General features: G+C 41.2%; 1 long non-coding RNA gene across 3 annotated transcripts; it reads right to left on the reverse strand.

The window, feature by feature from the left end:
* Positions 1-14,257: 14,257 nt before the first annotated feature.
* On the reverse strand, positions 14,258-17,352 carry LOC131219491 (uncharacterized). 3 transcript variants are annotated; one of them, XR_009158220.1, is made up of 3 exons: positions 15,588-17,352; positions 14,672-14,734; positions 14,258-14,574 (listed from the first exon to the last, which is right to left on the reverse strand). It is a non-coding gene; the product is annotated as an uncharacterized LOC131219491 (long non-coding RNA). The 3 variants fall into 3 exon arrangements; XR_009158221.1 differs by lacking the exon at positions 15,588-17,352 and adding an exon at positions 14,848-15,186 and having other exon boundaries at positions 14,258-14,515; XR_009158219.1 differs by lacking the exon at positions 15,588-17,352 and adding an exon at positions 14,848-15,186.
* Between the last annotated feature and the right edge of the window lie 1,337 nt (positions 17,353-18,689).

Raw genomic sequence — 18,689 nt, forward strand, 5'->3', positions numbered from 1 at the left:
CCCACCTAATCTATGTATGAAGAACTTTGTTTTTTTCAAAAAATACCCATCCTGGGCATAAGCTGCACATCTGTGCTAAACACATTGAAATAGCTGGTAGGGTAAAATCTAAGTTCATGGTCTTGTTCATTTACAAGCACCATCCACATTCTAACTACGTAGTTCTAGGCAAATTCCTATTTAACTAGAAACATTTTTTCTATATGTACGCATGTATAATCTCACATCACGCAACAAATGGCTAGGATATGGAGATGATGATTGTATCTTCTGAGTTTTGACAATAACATATAACCCATACAGAGATGTTTGCATTTAGATTCTCAAAGTTTGTAGTGTCTAACATTGAGTCTCCATGTCAGCTACCTACAAGTAGAACATTCAGTAACTACCTGGATGCAAGTTTGTACATAAATTGAGATTCAGGTCGTTAAGCTCTGGGCAATTCAGATAAAGGGCCTGCAATGCACAAATCAATAGTGCCAATCCCTGAAAGAAATCAATGCTGAATGGAAAACAAACTACATCAAGAATTTACTATTAGAGAGAGAGAGAGAGAGAGAGAGAGAGAGAGAGAGAGAGAGAGAGAGAGAGAGAGAGAGCAGGGAAGGATGAGCAGAGATAGTTTCTAACAGGAGATCAGAGTCACATGTACTACTAATAGCTAAGAAGCAATTGCACCAAATAAGAAAAATGGCCAACTCACACCACCTGTTTATAAGAAGTGCTCTCCTAAGGATTCCAATTGCAGAACAAGAAATAGTAGCATTTCAGCTTGATCCATGTAGCAGAACTGGCTACTTAAGAAAACAACATGGATTTTCTCCCTTGTTCCCTATTTTTCTATGTTAGGCATTTCATGTCCAGTCCATTTAAATCAAATGCAATTGTTACCCTGACCTAATTTTGCAGCTATATTATTAAAGGCCGTGTATGTTATTTCACCATGTGTGATCATTCTTATCCGAAGAAACTTGCTTTTCAATACCTAGTAGACCTCAAAAACGAATTTGAGAAAGTCAATGGGAGTCAAACTGCTGCCAGGCCCTATGCTTTTATTAAATTTGGTATGTCTTCTACACCGATTGTTCTATTTGTCTTCTATACATCTTGTCCTATTCCATACATGCATTACTTAATATTAGATCAATCTTTGTTATAATTCCTTGTTGTTTCTTTTGCTGGATTGCTGATTTTTCTTTTTCTTTTTTTCTTTTTGTTTTAAAGATACCTTCATACAAAAAACTGGTTGTACCAAAGCTTGTGATACAGTTGACTATCTTGCCATTTCTCTGAGCTGTTTGAAAGTAAATCTTTGTAGCAGCATCAGGAAATACACTGTCAGAAACCTGCATTTGGATTTTGCAATCATGCCGAATTTCAATCATCATCTTGATGTAGATGAAATCAATAAAAACTAGGATGAATTAAGCAAGTTTGACGTCTTGCTGTTTTTAATGATAGTTCTCAGCATTCAGCCAGAAATACATACCCACAATAGTCACACATACTGTGAAAATTATGAGAATAAGGCTAGCCCTCTCAATTTTGAATAGAAGCTGGGGCCTGGCCAGACAGAGTAAAAATTTTGATTAGATCCAGCCCAACCAGCTCAAAATCCAAGCCAAAGACAACCCTAGGCCTGGCCTGTTGACAGTCCTATCAGTATAAATCACTAAGACTTGTTTCAACTTCCAACACAGTCCAGTTTTGGAACATGAATTACTCAGCAACATGTTTCTTTGACCACTAAAACACTTTCTTTTACCATCGCCCACCAAAACCAAGCTGACTCACTTCCGCAAATAGATGGTCAAGAAAAATATAAAACAGTTGATGCATCCCAGTGATGGTCAAGGAAAAGTACTTGGCTAGTTCAAAACTCTCCGCTTTCAAGTTAACTGCATCACCAGTGGTCAACTTTCAATTGAAAAAAATGTCAGAGGTTGGTGGCTAGGATCTTTTCATCTAGAAGATTTTTAGGAATGGACTATCCACCGTAGGGTTAATTAGATCAGTGGCACAAAACCTTGGGCAGGCCTCAAGGTTTTGCTCCCTTGGTGTGTCCCATGAGAGTTTCTAATCATTCGGATAATTTGTATGTGCGGTTAGAATAATGTTTCTCACCTTATGGACGGAGTGGATTTACACACACACACACACATATATATATATATATATATATATATATACACGGTTATCCCCACAGAGATTGGATGTTTTATGGAGCTGCGTAAAACAGGTGTGGTGGACGATTCTGGTACTTTCTTTCCCACTGTCCTTCATCCATTTTCTTCAATATCAGTCGTCCATCTCCACTTACCCTCTCATCTCTGCCACGTGTCGAATATATATATATATATATATATATATATATATATATATATATATATATATATATATATATATATATATAGACACACACAAACATATCCCCACAGAGATTGGATGTTTTATGGAGCTGCGTAAAACAGGTGTGGTGGACGATTCTGGTACTTTCTTTCCCACTGTCCTTCATCCATTTTCTTCAATATCAGTCGTCCATCTCCACTTACCCTCTCATCTCTGCCACGTGTCGAATATATATATATATATATATATATATATATATATATATATATATATATATATACACGGTTATCCCCACAGAGATTGGATGTTTTATGGAGCTGCGTAAAACAGGTGTGGTGGACGATTCTGGTACTTTCTTTCCCACTGTCCTTCATCCATTTTCTTCAATATCAGTCGTCCATCTCCACTTACCCTCTCATCTCTGCCACGTGTCGAATACATCTGGCTTTCCACATCCTTTATATATATATATATATATATATATATATACACGGTTATCCCCACAGAGATTGGATGTTTTATGGAGCTGCGTAAAACAGGTGTGGTGGACGATTCTGGTACTTTCTTTCCCACTGTCCTTCATCCATTTTCTTCAATATCAGTCGTCCATCTCCACTTACCCTCTCATCTCTGCCACGTGTCGAATACATCTGGCTTTCCACTTCCTTTCCAGCAAAAGGCAGAAGCCTCTCTGTCTCTCGTTCTTAGCTGCTTTTGCAGGCCTCCGAATTTCAGATCGTCAAAACCTCTGGTAATTTCTTCGAATTTTCTGATTTTTCTATTTAAATTTCCATTTTCTAAAAAAATAATCACGATTTCTCTCTTTTTATGCGATGATATGAGATGAATATCTGGAGAGAAAAAAGGAAAAAAAATCGTGCAATTTTCGTCTGTCGATTTCTCGATTCGTTCAAAACCCTATAAATCACAAAATCCTGAAATATCTGTCGCATTTTCTTCTCTATATGGACTATCCTTGACGAATAGGAAGTAGGATTTTATTTCAATTTCATCAGATTCCGTGTTCCATACCAAATCCCGAATTCTCATTTTTCTAGGGTTTCTGCAGATGCGGATTTCGTCCAGCGGTCTGTAAGGTTATTGAAAAATCTCTTCTTCTTATTCTCTCTATACATGCACTTCTTCTATGACACCAGCCCCAAGAGAATGAAACTGGTGATGGAGTTCAGTTTGAGAAACCTGACAAATTGGCCATTGAAACAGGAAATGTCAGCACAGATGATAAAAAAAAACATGCTGCAAAGCATGGCCATCAATCTAAGGGGCTTTTCTTTTTTTTTTTCCTCAATTGTACAAACCATGCAGCCAACAAATGTCTTAGTTCTTGTATTTTACGTCGTGTGCAAGATTACCAACATAGACAGTTGTATATGCAGGATTGTTTTCAGGGGCCTCATCACTTACATTCTCTTCATCTCCTCCATCTGCAAAGTCACAATGGAAGCAGATAACATTCGTCAGTTGACACACACCCCTCTTGGTTAGAGATCTCATACATGCACAAATTGGATGGAAAGCTCTACTGAGAATTCAGTAATGGGTGTCCCCATGTTGAAGCATCTGGATCAAGAGTCTGAACAGCTGTTGACTGCCATTAAGCTATAGCTCATTAATGCAGGACCATGAAATTTCAGATTGTGTGTTGCGTGGTGGGTAGCACTCATTTTAAACATCATTCAGTACAGAGTAAAATCAATATACCAGTGGAATTGATAGTTTGGTAGGTCCACCAAATGGTCGATTCCAATGACAAACACATAAAGGAGATGGGAGTCTGGTTTGTTGTTTGTCATTGGCATTGAAATAATGGCCCTAACTTTCAATAGAAAGGAGAAGATGGAGGATCTTGTACCCATACTACTGAAACTACCATTTGTCAGGACCAACATGTTTTGGTTTTGGTTTTCGCTTTCGGGTTTTTCCTCAGTAAAGCCAGCTCCTTTAGCAGGCCAATTGCATCTTATTTGTCTATTTCTGAGCCATTCACCTGACAGGAGCATACCTAAATCAACGAAAAATACCATGTACAAGCATTTTGACAAACCCAAAATTTGCAAACCCCAGATGCCTTACCAGTCAAGTCATTGATAGCTTCTGAGCATCCTGCAAAACAATAACAAATAAATAGACAATCATGTTTCAATAAATAACGAACCATGGATAGCTGATTCACGTCCAGTTCCCATAACTGGCTAATCAATTATTAGCTCGGTCAAATCAACTTGCTCTGGTCAGGCTCCGCTTATCAGTGCAATCTTAGATCACCAAGCTGACCATGTTCTGAAAATTAATAATAACCAATGTTGAATATTTTGCTCAACTCTATTCTGGGACTTTAGCCTGTAGCTCAATTTGGCAATTCTCAATGTCAAAAGCTCAATGTTGCAGGCTGATCCCAACTCTATAAGAAGAATTGAAGAGGAATTATATGATCCCCAATCCAAGGGTATCTACCAGTGGGGCCCACCATCGGTCTGTTGGACCCATAATAGATGGACCAAGCATTGAAAATCTCCTTGATAGGACAATCCTAACCTTCGAGTTTATGGCCTGCAAGAAGATAGTTAAAAAGAGATGCAATGGTTACAAGGGACCGTGGTGCTAGCATGGATGCATTATCTGAGCTGTTCATTATACCTGCTTAATGAGTCACCGGACTCACACATGTGTCCCACATTGGCATGTGTGGGGCACTTGCAAGCACACATTACTTGCATGCATGTTACATACCTACGATAAATATAAAAAACTCATTTAAGCTTCTTTCAATATAAAATTTCTTCTTAAGAAATTCAAATTTATAAATGGTTTTCTCAGGAGATTGCTGATATTAATAATTTCAGTTAGAAGGAGAAAACAAGACGATGGTAGCCATATCAAAATATCATTGAAAATCTCCAATGATACTACTCTCTTGTTCAAAGAAAAACATTCATAACAATGATGACAGAGGACAACAAGTGATGGTTGCCTGATTGAGAACCTCAAAGTCTGATTGAGAACCCCTGCATTGATTGAAGCCCAATGCATATGAATATGAAAGAACAATATTCAAAGTTCACTGTAAAGAAAGAAGAAAAAAATGAAGCCTGCAAGAAGTTTTGCATCAACGTGTAATTCATGAATTTGGTAATTTTAATGCCACCCAATTCATGAAGTGTGCTCTTGAGACATTTGAGCAACAACCCTTTACCCAATTAACAAATTAGGCAATTAGATGGTCCAAAAGCATGAAGTGTCAGACAAGGGAAAAAGGTCAATTCCACAATTCCTGAATTAGTCAATTCTGCTGGCAAAGTGATCTTGAGCTCCACAACCAATAAAATGGCCCATGAAATCAAATGTGCAGTCCATAGGATGGTTGGTGAAAATCAGTTAGTCATGGACCATCAATTTTGTAGGCCATTGACATGGATCATTAATTTTAACGACCATTGATCAAATTAGTAGAATCATTTGATTGGAGTAATGCTTGTGAAAGATTGGCAACCTAAGGTGATGCCTGCATATGGACAGAGTTGTCTCCTGCATGACAAATCTACTTTGTTATGTAAGCACATTTTCTGTGCCTCCTTCAGTGTCCATTAAGGTGAGAACCTTATCTGAACCGTACATACAAAAGACCGGCTCCCTAGAAATTTTCAATGGGCCAATCGCTCTTAAAACCTCCGTGTGGCCGTCTAAGTTCTGTATCAGGCGGATTTCTGTAGCTTCAGTTACAACTGATTAGCGTGTTTGATGAAAGATAACAAAGCTACGGTTGGCATCTCATTGCCATTTTTCCTTGTAATGTGGCCAATTTGAGTTGTGGGTCTTACTAAATTTTTGCCGTATGTCCTAGAATCTAGTATAAAACTTGAAAGATGGTGTAAAACCCATATCCTAGCCCGTACCGTTCCGTATACTCCTACGGTCCTCTTGGTCGAATTCCGCCAACCCGCGACCTATAACCAACGTTTGCACGCGATCCTAAGCCGAGTCCTACATATTTGAGCTGATTCGATCCGAGACTTGTACTAGTGCGACCGCGCCGTCGCCGCGGTTCCGATGCCTCGTCTCGCGCGCCGAGGCAATACGCAGGCCAGGAGATGTGGGCCCCCATTCAGTTCAAGGAAAAACACTGCACGTTGCAAAATCCAAGAGAACATCACATCAATCCCATCAATCAAGTACACATCACTTCACATGTCAAGTACAACCCCATCCCCAAGCAACCCCAAAGTCAACTCTCTCTCTCTCTCTTACACCCAAGTACACCCATCACTCACCCATCTCTCTCTCTCTCTCTCTCTCTCTCTCTCTCTCTCTCTCTCTCTCCTCTCATTTCCTCCCAAGCAACCCACGTCCAAGCAAGCTCCATGAGCGAGCTTTGTGTGGCCCACTTCTTATCTCCCATCCCCACCCTCCAAAACCTATCTCAACCATTGAAGTTCGTTCCTTGGAGCTCAAGGATGCGTTGATGGAAGAAGAAATCTAAGAAGATCAAAGGTGGGTGATTTTTGTTTAGATTTGATGATTTAAGGGCCCACATGTGGTGGGACCCATTTGATGTATGTATTGAGGGGCCCATAGTGGCGGGGCCCCTCCCACGACCGATCTCTCTCTCTCTCTCTCTCTCTCTCTCTCTCTCTCTCTCTCTCTTCTTTTCCCTCTCTCCCTTTTTTATTTTATTTTTTTGTGGTGATTGGTGGTACGTGTGGCCCACCTGATGCGTGTATGCCATCCATCACGTGGAGCCCACCTTGGTGTGTGTGTGAGAAATCCACACCGTCCAGCAGATCTGGACGGTGAGACCCACCTGATGTGTGGATTTTATCCACACTGTTTGTCCATGAACCAGATTGGCTGGTGTACCTCGTGCCAGCTGTGTAGCTGCTGCTTTGATGCAGCAAGCTCCGTGGGTCCCACCAGCAGTTAACGTCACCAAGCTCTGTGGGGCTCACCTTGATTTTCTTTAGGCTGTCCATCTGCTGGTGAGGCCGTACCATGGTATATGTATACCGTCCATCTAGCCTCCCTTATTATTCCAGGTCTTGGGCCGGCAAACGAGACGGATTCAAATCCCAGGAGGAGCACACCGTCCTCATGTTTGGATGTGGGGCCCACCCACACGTACAGCACGTGTGGGATGGGACCCACCTTAATGCATATTGATGGACGGTGTTGGTGTGGTGCGCACCATGATATATGGGTTTTAATCCACGTCATCCGTATGTGAGGGACGCATCATGATGTGGGTGTTTTATCACCATGGTGTAGGCCACACGTGTGGGGCCTACATTTGTAGCCACATCCGTGGACCCCATTCAATGCAGCAGTGCTGCATCCACACTGACCACTCGTGTGGGCCCCTCCATGATGGTATATCCAAGCCGTCCGTCCATTTGGACGGAACCGTGGGGCCCTGATGTATATCCTTCATCAACTTCGTCCATCCATTCCCCTGGCCATGGGCCAGGGAATGAGGCAGATCTAAATCTCTGGTGGGCCACTTGCGTGGACCCACCCATGATGTATATGCCGTATCCATACCGTCCATAGTCTGGACGGTCAAACCGTCCAGATCTGTGGGACCCGTGAGGGGGTATGTGTTTTATACACACCGTCCAGCGTCCAGACCTGGACGCTGGACTTCTTTCTTCAATAATAAAATATTATATATATATATATATATATATATATATATATATATATATATATATATATATATATATATATATATATATATATATATATATATATATATATATATATGTGGTGCGCCCCATGTGGGACCCACAGGCTCGATGGATTGGCCCAGGTACCAAACACTAGTTATATAGCTGTGTACTGACATCAGCAGTTCTGTGGGCCCATCACGATGTATGTGTTAGATCCTAACCATCCGTCCATCGTGGACCCACCATTGATGTGTTTTAGACCCAAGCCGTCCACCTGTTCTGCCATGTGGGCCACACCGTGATGTATTTATTTCATCCACACCGCCCACATATTTGGACGGTGCTAGACAATGTTTGGATGGTGCTGATTCACATAACTAATGTTTGGATGGTGCTGATCACATTAGTGAGCCATGTACCCTTATCATTATGTACAGTGATACACATGTTACACCTACAACTATTGAAATGATTTTAGTGTAGTCCAAGTCCACTTGAGGCCTATTAGTGCGGCCCATCCATAAGGCCCATCGTGATGTATGTTTGAGGCCCATGTGATAGTGCCCACCTACCTTGTATTTGAGGCCCATATGATGGGTCCCACCTACTTGAATCGAGGCCTATGGGCAAGGCCCATTGTGATGTATTCGTGGCTTATGGGCAAGGCCCATTGTGATATGTATTAGGCCCATGACGCGTGGCCCATTTTATGTATTCGAGGCCTAGATACATGACCCATTTGATGCATATGAGACCCATGTGTAGGGCCCACATGTTATGTATTTGAGGTCCATGTGCAGGGCCCACCTGTTGTGTATTTAAGGCCTGTGGATGTGGCCCACCTTGATGTATTTGTGGCCACCCATTAAGGCCCACTTTAATATATTTATGGCCCATTCATGAGGCCCTACCTTGAGGTATTTATAGCCCATCCATGGGGTGCAATCGGATGTATTTGTGGCCCATTGATGTGGCCCAACTTGTTGAGTATGAGGCCCATTGGTGCAACCCATTGATGTGGCTCACTTGATGTATGAGAAGCCCATGGATGTGACCCATCGTGATGTATATTAGGCCCGTGTGAGCAGCCCATTGTGATGTATTTGAGAGTTAGGTGATGGAGCCCATTACGATGTATATTAGGCCTTTGTGTGAGGTCATGGGCCCACTTTATGTTCGGCTCTATGTGGGCGACTGCTTGGGAGCGATGTTGGTTGAATGTCCACATTGATGGGCAATGATGATTGGACATCCACATTGTGACCTTCTCTTAGGCCTTGTTAGGCCCATTCTCATCAAGGCCGATTATTGATAAAGGCCGATTATCGTGGCCAATTGCCGATTCTGATTGTCATGGCCAATTGTCGATTCCGATTGCTGTAGCTGATTGCTGATTCTGATTGTCGAGGCTGATTGTATAGGCTGATTTTGATTGTCAAGGCCGAATATCGAGGCCGATTCCAATTGTCGAGGCTGATTCCGAGTGTCGATTCCGATTATTAAAGCCGATTTCGATTGTCGAAGCCTTTTTAGGTCCATTATGACCAATTTTGATTTGTCGAGGCCGATGGTATAAGACGATTTCGATTGCCGAGGCCGATTGTCAAGACCTATGTGATGTATATGTGACCCGTAGTTGAGGCCCATTGTAATGAGTATTTGGCCTGTGTGATATATATGTGGCCCGTATTTGAGGCCCATTGTGATATGCATTCAGCTCGTGTTTAAGGCCCAATGTGATGTATATGAGGCCTATGTGATGAGGCCCATTGCGATGCATTTGAGGGCCATGCAATGGAGCCCATTGTGATGCATGTTAGGCCTATGTGAAAGGCCCATTGTGATGTGTATTAAGCTCTTGAGTGAGGCTCATGGTGTTGTATATCAGGCCCTTGAGGCCATGAGTCCACTATATGTTAGGCTTTATGTGGGTCATCCCTTGGGGGCAATGTTGGTTAAATGTGCACATTATCGAGGCGATTGTCGATGCCGATTATTGAGGCCAATTATCGATGATGATTATTGAGGTCAGTTATTGATACCGATTATGAGTATATGATAGCATAGCATCATAATACATGCCCATATGCATCATCTGCATTTTTGTTATGAGATGTGATTGACCGTTGCATATACCATAGGGTAGGTTGTTCATGGGACTCCCTGATAGGCGGAGTTACCCCACATGAGCTCACGATATGCGCAGGATTGATGCATGATTGGACTGTATGACTTATGCATCTCGCATTTGTGTGACATGACCACCGTATGCTCTAGCGACATCAGGGTCATAGCCTCTACAGGTATTTCGTGGATGACCAGATGGGACACCAGAAATCTATTCTACATAGGGTGCTATAGATATCCCTAAGTGAAAGTCCCTAAACCCTCTTGGTTGTAGAGGTTGCTCCAACATCTATACCGAGTGGATGCATGAGCGCATGAGGGCCGTATACCATTAGGCCGCGTCTCCCACTGTGTCATGGTCGGTTGGAAGGGGGTACGGCCTTACCTGCCTGAGAGGAAGGGGCAATGCTAGGCTGAGTCTGACCAACTCGAGGAATGGGTCCCCTATCGACGAGTCTGGCCCGATATTGGCAGGTAGATAATGAGGTCTCTTCCACTCACCTTGTTGCGCGCGATGGGGCGGCAACCTGGTTTGAAGTGTAATAGACCCCGATGATTTCTCAGAGATGAATCATACTGATATGTGGACTTATTGAGTAGGAGTTGCATACTCATGTATTCATTTCATTCACTATCCACTCGGGCTGGTGGTGCGCAATTAGTTATTGTGTACCTTCGCATGGCCAGGATTTTGGTTAAGCGCGCAACTAACCTAAGACCAGGAGTTTACCACATTGAGTCTGACTATCCAAATTTAGGTATGAGACTGGTTTGGATAGAAGCCTCTTGTGATGGACCCCGTAGCCTGCGATACTATGTACTATCATCCCGACTTCACACTCTAACTTGGTCATTTCATTCGCATCGCATATTGCATTACATCCTTAGCACATAGTATTTGGCTTATTATCTTCGCATTGCATAGCTGATCTATATTGCTTCCTCAGTATATGATATTGGTTATTATATTTTTACATTGCATAGCCTGAATAAGGCTGATGGTATTTCATTCGCATAGCATATTGTATTGCATCCTCAGCACATAGTATTTGGCTTACTATCTCCGCATTGCATAGCTGATCTACATTGCTTCCTCAATATATGATATTGGTTTATTATATTTTTGCATCGCATAGCCTGGATAAGGCTGATGGTATTTATGGGCCTATCAGCATGTTTTTGCATTATTCTGATATTGTATGATTTATGGGCTTGTCAACATTTTCGCCTACTCTGATTACTCTGATATTGCTTACTTGGCACTTACCTTGTGCACACACGTTCACCACCCACTGAGCTTTCTATAAGCTTATGCACGATAGATGCGTGCAGGTGGCATTAGGTTGCAGCAGCGCTGAGCTTGGAGCATGCAGTGGACTTCTGGAGCTTTGATTTTTGATATATGTATTTTTCTTTCTGCATTGTATTCAAATGATTATATTAGTGGATATATGATGATGATGTTGCCTTTGTGATTTGGGTACACTTGCGATTATGCTTCTTACGAGATAAATGTACGTTGGAAAATCCTCCTTGTAGGATCCCAGAATCGTAATCTGGCGTATGGGCGATGGGAGCCAAGAATAGGTACTATAGAGGCTGTCGGCACTGAATTCGGTGATCGGGATTCCTGTGAGTCCGATCTTCGGTTTTGGAGCATGACAGATGGACTGGATATTACGTACAGAACTTGATAGCCCCCACAGAGCGATTCTTTTGCAAGAGAACAGAAGCTAGAGAAAGAGACACTCACCCCTAGGCAGAAACTGCGGTTCGTCTCAAAGCTATCAACGTTAGCTTTTCCATTCCCCGGGAAAATCATTTCCAAGCAATTTCTCTTGTTATTGTTGTTGTTGTTATTAGCAGTACAAGGAGTAGAAAAGCAGTTGGAATTAGCGCCTAAAGAAGCCGAACCAAAATCGTTCATATCTCGTTGGAACATTTCCTTAAACAGCTCTTATAGCTCCTTAAAGCTCTCCTTTTCATTCCCCTACAATCATGAATGGAGAAACAACGGTCGATATTTCGAAGCCGCGACCCATTAGATAAACGGTCCGATTATCGCATGATTCGAGTAAGACCCATCCATGGTGGGCCCACGTGGCTGTATGATCACGCAACTAAGACCACACCATTAGGCTAAAACCTGCCAGGCTTTCGGGTGAATATTTCTAGTGTCAATTCAATTCGATGTAGTTCAATTCATACCATAGAGATGACGATGATGTGTTCCTGAACCGGTGCAAAGTCATCCTCGATGCCTCGACGTGCTGCAGTGCCAGTTGGAGGTTCTTCTCAAATTCCTCCTTATAGTAAAGGATCTAAAACGACGTTTATAAAAATCCCTAAACTAGATATAACTAACCCTAGCTAGGACTCTCCGGAAAAGACCTCTCTTTGAAGACAAAGAACGAACAGAAGCTATGCAACCCCTAAATTCTCTACCAGACGATTCTCTAGATCTGATCGAAGCTGAAATCAATTGCGAGCAGAAGATCTAATCCTATCTGATAGCGATTGAGCCAGCAAAGGTTAGAGATCGAAGCCGATCCCTTGAAATAGAGAGATTGGTAGAGTTTGAGAAGGTACCTTGTGACCATATTCGAAAGCGGATGGAGCGGCAAAGATGATGAGGAAAATGAGGAGAAAGATGAGAGGAGGATCGGATGGTGGAGAGCATCGTATGAGTTACGGAGACTGCTGGCTACACTAGATCTGAGTTGTGCAGGAGGAGATTTTCGTCGAAGAGTTTAATTGGGAGCGTTGGGATTTGTGAGAGAGGGAGAGAGAGAGAGAGCACGGTAGAGGGAGAGACGGAGAGATGGACGGTTTGCATTTGAAATAGTTTAAACCTATTTTTAGGGTTTTATGTTTGCATTTGAAACGGTTTAAACCTGTTCCAAATTTGCAATGGCTAACATCTGTACCTAAACCAAAGATATGGCCACTCCAAATCTTACAATTTAGTGTAGTGAACTTGACCCCTTTGCATCCCTGATTTACATTGTTTAGATAATTAGATTTTAAAATTCAGCAATTGCCCACCTCAAGTGAAATGAATCATAAACAAATGGATGACCAAAAAATTGTTTGAACCATCCGTTTACATGTACTCTATATCCTACCACTACAAGAAAAGGGAGCTTTAGCCTTGGTTCAAAACTGTGGCTAAAAAGGTTAAAAACTGAGGCTAAAGCCTTTAGCCTCAGTTTTGCCTCAGTTATCCAAACCGAGGTTGAAACCCCCGTGGCTAAAGGCTTTAGCCTCAGTTTTAGCAACCGAGGCTAAAATGACTTTTATAGCCTCGGTTCTTCAAGTGAGGCTAAAAGAACCTTATTAGCTTCAGTTTTCTCGAAATGAGGCTAAATCAAAATTTTAGCCTCCATTGTTTCCAACTGAGACTAAATCCAAATTTTAGCCTCAGTTGCCTCCAATTGAAGCCAAATCCATTTTTAACCTTGGTTCTCAACAACTGAGGCTAAAGCCTTTAACCACGGGAGTTATAGTCTCAGTTTAAGTAATTGAGGCAAAACTAAGACTAAAGATAGATTTAGCCTTTGTTGGCATCAACTGAGGCTAAATTCAATTTTTAACATCATTTATCAATAACCGAGGTTAAGTCTAGTTTCTATCAACAAATGCTAACAATATTATAATCAACCAATGGCTGAACTGTGCATGTTTCACCCATTTAACATCCATCAAGACAACAATCAGCACAATACCAACAAAACAATTAATTGTATATTTCAAGTTTTCAAAACAAACACACTGCCATTGTTGTTGCTGCTGTACATCCTGCTGTACATCCAGGATTTCTGTCATTGCTGCTGCTGGCTTCATTGAGAGAATTTTTCCTTGGTTGTGTTTTTTTGGGAATTGCACATATATATGGAGTGTTGTCCGAGACTCGTGATCGTCTTCTCCTCAATTGTATGCTTAGAAAGCCTGGAAACTCTCCATATCAAATTCTGCAATAGATTGGAGGTGGTGTTTTGAGGGGTAGCTAAAGGCTCACTCCAACAACTATGTACAGTGTGTCTGTGGGAGCTACCTAAGCTGGAGAGTATTTGTGGTGAGGTGTGCTTGCCGGAGTGAGTGGATGTTCGAAGCTGAATAATCTTCCTCTTCAAGTTCCCCGTGACAATGCTGCTGCTTCTACCACCACTGTTGGTGGGGGTTCTCTAAAGGTGGAAGGCGATTTGGTGTGGTGGGCCAGCCTCAAGTTGGAAGGAGACAACATCAAGGACCATGTCCACTTCAAAGAACAGCGCCCTTTCGTCAGGCATTGATGATTCTTCTTTACACTGGAATGGATCCTCTCTCTCTCATTTGTGTGTAGACGTGTTTGTTAGCTTCTGGCCATAAAGCTACCGGTGTGGAAGTCCATCTTTCCATATTGAAGAGCATTCAACTGTCATAGAAGAAAGGAGTATTGGTAAAAAGTTATAAAGCATACAGAACCATTTGAAATTGAAGAATAACTACAAAGTCAACAGTAAAATAGATACCGAAGCAAGAAAATCATGAATGCGGGATTCCTTCATAGCATCTGTTGCATTTTTCACCAATGCCTGGCCAAAATATTCAATAGTAATCATCAACAGAAGTAACTGAACATTGTAGCTTAACAACCAATAGTAAACATGCCCAGTAAGAAATCTAGATATTACAAAAAGAAACTAACCATTCTTATGTTTTCTAGTGAGATGCATCCATTCTTATTTGGCTCCAATAGTGCAAATTGCTCTTTCATACAAAAAAGCAGATTTGGTTTAAATGTGTATAAAAAATTTGTATAACGAAATGAAATCTAAGTATGTAACATAATCAGTGAACTAAGACAGTTTCTTTGTAGTCATCAGATTTGGTTTAAATGTGTATAAAAAATTTAAAAAGAAGAAGAAGAAGGAGAAGAAGGTGATGCAGTAATGCAAACTTGAAGAACCAGAACAGAGCAAGGCCTCAAATTTGAAAGAAGGATTATGCTTCAAAAGAACCTAATTATAATTTTACGCACTAAATGTTTCCCCCACCCACCTAATCTATGTATGAAGAACTTTGTTTTTTTCAAAAAATACCCATCCTGGGCATAAGCTGCACATCTGTGCTAAACACATTGAAATAGCTGGTAGGGTAAAATCTAAGTTCATGGTCGTGTTCATTTACAAGCACCATCCACATTCTAACTACGTAGTTCTAGGCAAATTCCTATTTAACTAGAAACATTTTTTCTATATGTACGCATGTATAATCTCACATCACGCAACAAATGGCTAGGATATGGAGATGATGATTGTATCTTCTGAGTTTTGACAATAACATATAACCCATACAGAGATGTTTGCATTTAGATTCTCAAAGTTTGTAGTGTCTAACATTGAGTCTCCATGTCAGCTACCTACAAGTAGAACATTCAGTAACTACCTGGATGCAAGTTTGTACATAAATTGAGATTCAGGTCGTTAAGCTCTGGGCAATTCAGATAAAGGGCCTGCAATGCACAAATCAATAGTGCCAATCCCTGAAAGAAATCAATGCTGAATGGAAAACAAACTACATCAAGAATTTACTATTAGAGAGAGAGAGAGAGAGAGAGAGAGAGAGAGAGAGAGAGAGAGAGAGAGAGAGAGAGAGCAGGGAAGGATGAGCAGAGATAGTTTCTAACAGGAGATCAGAGTCACATGTACTACTAATAGCTAAGAAGCAATTGCACCAAATAAGAAAAATGGCCAACTCACACCACCTGTTTATAAGAAGTGCTCTCCTAAGGATTCCAATTGCAGAACAAGAAATAGTAGCATTTCAGCTTGATCCATGTAGCAGAACTGGCTACTTAAGAAAACAACATGGATTTTCTCCCTTGTTCCCTATTTTTCTATGTTAGGCATTTCATGTCCAGTCCATTTAAATCAAATGCAATTGTTACCCTGACCTAATTTTGCAGCTATATTATTAAAGGCCGTGTATGTTATTTCACCATGTGTGATCATTCTTATCCGAAGAAACTTGCTTTTCAATACCTAGTAGACCTCAAAAACGAATTTGAGAAAGTCAATGGGAGTCAAACTGCTGCCAGGCCCTATGCTTTTATTAAATTTGGTATGTCTTCTACACCTATTGTTCTATTTGTCTTCTATACATCTTGTCCTATTCCATACATGCATTACTTAATATTAGATCAATCTTTGTTATAATTCCTTGTTGTTTCTTTTGCTGGATTGCTGATTTTTCTTTTTCTTTTTTCTTTTTGTTTTAAAGATACCTTCATACAAAAAACTGGTTGTACCAAAGCTTGTGATACAGTTGACTATCTTGCCATTTCTCTGAGCTGTTTGAAAGTAAATCTTTGTAGCAGCATCAGGAAATACACTGTCAGAAACCTGCATTTGGATTTTGCAATCATGCCGAATTTCAATCATCATCTTGATGTAGATGAAATCAATAAAAACTAGGATGAATTAAGCAAGTTTGACGTCTTGCTGTTTTTAATGATAGTTCTCAGCATTCAGCCAGAAATACATACCCACAATAGTCACACATACTGTGACAATTATGAGAATAAGGCTAGCCCTCTCAATTTTGAATAGAAGCTGGGGCCTGGCCAGACAGAGTAAAAATTTTGATTAGATCCAGCCCAACCAGCTCAAAATCCAAGCCAAAGACAACCCTAGGCCTGGCCTGTTGACAGTCCTATCAGTATAAATCACTAAGACTTGTTTCAACTTCCAACACAGTCCAGTTTTGGAACATGAATTACTCAGCAACATGTTTCTTTGACCACTAAAACACTTTCTTTTACCATCGCCCACCAAAACCAAGCTGACTCACTTCCGCAAATAGATGGTCAAGAAAAATATAAAACAGTTGATGCATCCCAGTGATGGTCAAGGAAAAGTACTTGGCTAGTTCAAAACTCTCCGCTTTCAAGTTAACTGCATCACCAGTGGTCAACTTTCAATTGAAAAAAATGTCAGAGGTTGGTGGCTAGGATCTTTTCATCTAGAAGATTTTTAGGAATGGACTATCCACCGTAGGGTTAATTAGATCAGTGGCACAAAACCTTGGGCAGGCCTCAAGGTTTTGCTCCCTTGGTGTGTCCCATGAGAGTTTCTAATCATTCGGATAATTTGTATGTGCGGTTAGAATAATGTTTCTCACCTTATGGACGGAGTGGATTTACACACACACACACACATATATATATATATATATATATATATATACACGGTTATCCCCACAGAGATTGGATGTTTTATGGAGCTGCGTAAAACAGGTGTGGTGGACGATTCTGGTACTTTCTTTCCCACTGTCCTTCATCCATTTTCTTCAATATCAGTCGTCCATCTCCACTTACCCTCTCATCTCTGCCACGTGTCGAATACATCTGGCTTTCCACATCCTTTCCAGCAAAAGGCCGAAGCCTCTCTGTCTCTCGTTCTTAGCTGCTTTTGCAGGCCTCCGAATTTCAGATCGTCAAAACCTCTGGTAATTTCTTCGAATTTTCTGATTTTTCTATTTAAATTTCCATTTTCTAAAAAAATAATCACGATTTCTCTCTTTTTATGCGATGATATGAGATGAATATCTGGAGAGAAAAAAGGAAAAAAAATCGTGCAATTTTCGTCTGTTGATTTCTCGATTCGTTCAAAACCCTATAAATCACAAACTCCTGAAATATTTGTCGTATTTTCTTCTCTATTTGGACTATCCTTGACGAATAGGAAGTAGGATTTTATTTCAATTTCATCAGATTCCGTGTTCCATACCAAATCCCGAATTCTCATTTTTCTAGGGTTTCTGCAGATGCGGATTTCGTCCAGCGGTCTGTAAGGTTATTGAAAAATCTCTTCTTCTTATTCTCTCGCAAAGAGAGTGAGGGAGAGGGAGGGAGATTGCCCTAATTCATTTGAAGGGATTATTTGTAACGAGAGAGGGGGAAGCGAGATGGAGAGAGATGCCTTTCCGCCAAACCCACGGATGCGGATTAACTACCGACGGCTTCAACAGCAGATTTGAAGTGACGTCACCAAGTTCTGTGGGCCCTACCATGGTGTGTTAGTGTGGATCAGATTTGAAGTGACGTCACCAAGTTATGTGGGCCCTACCATGGTGTGTTAGTTGTATCCACACAGTCCATCTATTTGGTGAGATGATTTTAGGACATGAGTCACATAATGAGGCAGATCGAAAGCTCAAGGGGATCACACCACATCGAAAATAGCGGGGACAGTGACGTCCACCGTTAAAAACTCCTCGGGGCCACTTATAGACTTTTGGCCTTAATTACTCACCAACCAACCGAGGCAAAAGGGCAGACATTTGGCCTCAGTTGCTCACAACCGAGAAAAAAGGACAACTTTTAGCCTCAGTTTCTCACCAACCGAGGCAAAAGGACAGACTTTTGGCTTCAGTTTTCAACAACCGAGGCAAAAGGACAGATTTTTTACCTCAGTTGCTTACCAACCGAGGCAAAAGGACAGACTTTTGGCCTCAGTTTCTCACCAACCGAGGCAAAAGGGTAAACTT

Source organism: Magnolia sinica, chromosome 11 (assembly GCF_029962835.1).
Source record: "Magnolia sinica isolate HGM2019 chromosome 11, MsV1, whole genome shotgun sequence".
Lineage (NCBI taxonomy): Eukaryota > Viridiplantae > Streptophyta > Magnoliopsida > Magnoliales > Magnoliaceae > Magnolia > Magnolia sinica.